The following is a 5,416-nucleotide window of genomic DNA, read 5'->3' on the forward strand; positions in this document are numbered from 1 at the left end:
TCAGTGGGAAGGTAAAAAGATACAGCCATTTTGGAAAAAAAAATTGGAAGTTTCTTAAAACAAACATGCAACAATCCAGTACAAAAGGTACAATCCAGAGTTGTACTTTTTCAACATTTATTCTAGAGATGAAACCTACAGCCACCCAAAAATCCTGTTCATGAAAACTTGTTCATAATGGTCAATATCTAGAAGCAATCTAAATATCTTCAATCAATAATTGATTAAATTGTGACACATCTGTTGTGTAGAATAGTGCTTAGCCATGAAAAGAAAACTCTACTGATATATGCAACCACTTGTATCAATCAGTAAAGAATTTCATGGAGAAGAAGGTTGGGCTCCCTATATGGTTAATTTGTACAGCAGCGGTTAAGAGCACTGGCTGCTTGCTCTTCCAGAGGTCCTGAATTCAATTCCCGGCAAGCACATGGTGGCTCACAACCATCTGTAATGATGGGATCTGATATCCTCTTCTGGTGTGTCTGAAGACAGCTACAGTGTACTCATATACATAAAATAAACAAATCTTTAAAAGAATTAAAATGGTATTTCAGGATGGAGTTGCTTACTGGTTGCCAGGCGATGAGATGTAGCTAAAGGAGATAGGAAGTGATGGAGTTTCTATCAGGGTAGCATGAGAGATCCTGTGGCTGTCAGAATTGTTCTGTACCTTGATTGAAACACTGAAAACATTCCATCTGGGGCAGTGTACTCTAGCTCTGTGAGATGCTATCACTCATGGAAACCTGAGTTTTGTAAAGGATATGTGGGATTTCTCTGTATTCTTACAAGATGTGTCAGAATAGCCTCAAACTAAAGTGCTTAATTAAGAATATTTTAAAAAAGGAAAGAGCATAACTCAATTTGCAAGTGATAACACAGAATTGTATACAAAACACTTTGGAATCCTGGCGATGTGCAGTTACTTTTTCATGGTGCAGTTAGTGATGGCTGCATATGGCAACAAATGCACAGAGTCCTAAGGAAAGAATTTTCATCCCTCCTTCTACTTATGATTTTGCCTTTCTGCTATATCTTGACTCCTAAACATCCCCTAGGGTAAATTTCTTAAAGGCTCAGCCCCCATCTTGGTTCTATCTGCAAAAAAGGGAATCCTTAAGATGTAGGGCTTATAGGGAGGTCTTGGTCATTTAGGATCCTGGCTTCTCTTCTTCTCTGCTTCCTGGACACCATGTGATGAGCTGCTTCTATAGACACATGTTTCTGTCATTGTGCTGCTTTATCATAGACCCAAATGCAATGAGCTCAAGCAACCATGGGCTGAAGTCTCTGAAACGGTATGCTCAAACAACCTTTCCTCTTTTTAAGTTTATCATTTCAGGTATTGTGGTACAGTAACAGAAAACTGATTAACCTGGCTAAGGAGATGGCTCAGTGGTTAGGTGCTTGTTGTGCATGTGTGAGGACCAGTGTGCAGACCTCTGGCAACTCTGTAAAACCTAGGCATTGGGTCAGATGCCTGTAATTTTAGTAGTGGGAAGCAGAGAGTGGAGAATCCTCCAGGCTTGCTGAGCAGCCAGCCTAGTCAATCAGTGAGCTCCAGGTTTTACACACACACACACAGACACACACAGACACACACAGACACACACAGACACAGACACACACACACACACACAAAGAGAGAGAGAGAGAGAGAGAGAGAGAGAGAGAGAGAGAGAGAGAGAGAGAGAGAGAGAGAACACGTTAGTAACACTGACTTTTTCTGTTTTTTCTCTGCTGTTTATTGATAATTTATTAAGGCTATGAATTTTTACAAGTTTTAAAAATCAATCTAACAGTTCAAGGAGGCAGGTGCTATTATTTTAGACAAGCAGACTGATGCTTGCAGAGGTCCAGACACTTTCTCTAGGTCTCTCAGAGGACAAATGGTAGCACCACTCTGGTCTATTTCGGGGTAGTGACTACTGAAAAACATTTTTGGCTATTTTTTTAAAATCTGTTATTTTTCTCTTTATCTTCATCTCCAGCATCTTTTTGTGCTCATAACATCATTTAGAATATTTTGTTCTTTTTTTTCTACTTGATTTATCACCATACCTTTTATTTTAAAAGGTCATTTGTCAAGGGTTTATAATAGTCACATTTAACTTGATCACAGTCTACCCAAACTGATGTCACACCTCGTTACTTACTCTTATGAAGAGAGTTGAGCTGTTCATTCCAGCCTCTTCTGTTCTATGTCATCGCAGACTTAATTCACTTCACATGCCCATAGGCACCAGCATTGGTTTCCTTTTTCTTTTAAAAATTCAGAGTTAAAAAATTAGATATCACCCCAAATCTACTGTTTTTCAGCTTCTGTCAACTCTTAAGTCCAAATGTCCTTCCGGAATCATTCCCTGAGCCTGAGAACCTTCCCATAACATTTGTTGTAGTGTGACTTACAGATATTTTACTTTATTTTTATGGTTTTTAATTTTTTTTTTTTTGGCTGGCTTTGGAGTCTAGGTTAAAGAGGGTTTTCCTCTTAGGAAAGTTAAAGGCATCTCTCTCTGCTGCTTTCTGATCTCTGTTGCTCCTGATAAGAATCAGCAATGACTTATTGTTCTGCCCTGTGTCACGTGTCATGTGGCCTTTTCCCCCTGACTTCTAAGATAGGTTCTCATCAGCTTTCTATTTCAATGACATTTTTTTCTTTGCATTTTGTCCCCATAGGTTTGCTGAGCACCTGGGACCTGTGGTTTTGGTATTCATATTCGGATGAAGCTTTGTTTGGTATTTTGTTTTTTTGTTCAAAGAAAAAAATTTGAAACCAAGCTAAAGGGCTGAGGAGACAGCTCATCAGCCAAGAGCACTTGAAGCAGAGGACCTGGGTTCGATTCCTGGTGCCCACAGTGTGCCTTACAACTGTTTGTGACTCCAGTTCCAAGGGATCTGACATTTTCTTTTGGTCTACTTTTGCACTACATACACATTGTCCAGACACATTCATAGAAGCAAAACACTCATACACAAAAAATAAAGTAAAAATGATGAATAGTCTCGATTTTCCCATTATGTTCAAGTTTAAGAATGATATGTTATTGTTATTATTCTTATCTTTAATTATAATTATGAGAATTTATTCATCCTAGGTTTAGACCTGTTGAAATGCTTCATTATTGAAGTATTTTGCTTGTTGGGTTTTTTTTTTTGCCACTCCTTAAATTTTGTACCAAAGGTCTTATACATCATGTAACTCCAGTTATTTAAAGGATATTTTTTTGTTATTTCCAATATCTGTGTTGTCTATGGCTCTATATCTATGAGCTGTTTTACTCCTTAATTAACATATTTCCCCACTTTTTGTATTTCTAGTAATATGTGTTTATTTTATGTATATTATGCATAATATAATCTAGGTGGTCTAGATTAAGTTTTCTTCCTCTGAAGAGTGGAAAATTCCTTTCTCTACAGGAGTGAACTCCTGAGCTTATTACTTTTTTAATTCAGTAAATTTGTTCCTTCACAATTTCACACACATAAACAATATTGACTCCCCCACCCTTTTCCCACCTCCCTCTATGCTCCTCCCCTAAACCTCACCTGCACATTCATGTTATTCATTTGTTTGGTGTCTCTCTGAGTTTAATCAGGATCATATGGGTGGCTATGGGTTTGAAGCTAACTATTGGAACCTGATAGGCTGAGCAGTGGGTATACAACCAGGGACAACATGTCTTCTTCTCCTAGGGTCTACCAACAGTCAATAGGTCAGCATTAAAGAGAAAGCAAAACACTTAAATTCCTAAAATTAAAAAACAAAACAAAATAAAGCAAAACAAATAAAACCAGAAAGGAGAGGTATTATTGATTATCCCTGTAGGCTCACTGGGGCTTTGTCACAGATGCTTTAGCCATCCAATACACTTGGTGTGTTAGTCAGCTTTCTGTTACTGTAGCATATGGACAGCAGACAATCATCTTATGAAGAGGAAAGGTTTGCTTCTGCTAACAGGGATGCAGATGTCAGTCTATGGTTGAGAGGCTGTGCCATTTGGACACTTGGAAGGAAGCTAGCATACCCTGTCAGGGAGCACATGGTTGAGAAGAGCTAGTCACTTAATATTGGGCAATTAAATAAGAAAGGACATGACAAAGGTCCCATGATCTCCATCAGGGGCACACCTAAAGCAACCCAATGCCCACGTTCTAAAGGCTATGCTTCTGATGGCACCATGGATTGAGGATCAAGTCTGTAATACAAAAGCACCTGGAATAGATCCTATCCAAAATCTTTAGCACCTCCTCCATTATGCCATAGAATCTTCACCTCCTCTTGGTCATTTCCCATCCCTTCAATCTCTTTCATAAAACCTACTTTCTAAGGCTGGGGGGTTTGGTCAGCCCATAAAGGACCTGCTCTGTAAGTATGAGAACCTGAGTTCCAGAATCCATAAAAAACATCTGGGCACAGTGGTCCACATTTGTAATCCTAGAGCTTGGGAGTGAGAGACAGGTAGATGTCTGGGCTTTCTGGTCAGCTAGCCTATTGTAGTTGATAAACCCCAGCCCAATGAAAGACCCTGCTTCAACAAAAACACTGTGAAGGACCCATGTAAAGTGATACTTGGGATTGTCCTTGAGTGTGCACATATGCTCATATGTAGGCCCCCCCCCATGCACATATGTGCACATACAAATATTATGTAGTGTTAATGATTATGTAGGGACAATATACACTCTTCTAAGGCATGTGACCTACTTCCTCCAACTAAGTCCTACTTTCAATTTTTATGACCTCTCTGTCATGTTACCATGATAGGTACTCCAAGGGAGCCATCCATTGCTTAGGTTGGAGTTCTCAGGATTCAGTCACTTCCTATCATTTTCCAACATGCCTCCCACTATAGGAGCCTGTAAGAAACAATAGATATTAAAATCACAACACTGACTTTACCTGTATGCACTTCTGCAGTTCACTTCTATGCATGTGTGTTTGTGGATACATGCATATATGTGCTTATTCTCCACTTAGGTAAGAATGCAAAGCAGGCTCTTTGTGTTCAATAACATTTCAATTTTCCTTGAAGTTGTCATCCCCCGCTCTTTCAGTCACCAGCTGAACATATCTGTAACTTGTTCAGCTTGGCTGACTTGGCTGTTGCTTAAATCTCCTGAAGGAGACTTGAGAAGGAGCTAGGAGAGTTAGTTCAAAGAGCAGTAGCCATCACTCCTCCTAGCCTCTCTTCTCTTCTCTTTCTTTCTTTCTTTCTTTCTTTCTTTCTTTCTTTCTTTCTTTCTTTCTTTCTTTCTTTCTTTCTTTCTTCCTTTCTTTCCTTTCTTTCCTTTCTTTCCTTTCTTTCCTTTCCTTTCTTTCTTTCCTTTCTTTCCTTTCTTTCCTTTCTTTCCTTTCTTTCCTTTCTTTCCTTTCTTTCCTTTCTTTCCTTTCTTTCCTTTCTTTCCTTTC

The sequence above is a fragment of the Mus caroli genome, chromosome 14 (assembly GCF_900094665.2).
Source record: "Mus caroli chromosome 14, CAROLI_EIJ_v1.1, whole genome shotgun sequence".
Taxonomy (NCBI): domain Eukaryota; kingdom Metazoa; phylum Chordata; class Mammalia; order Rodentia; family Muridae; genus Mus; species Mus caroli.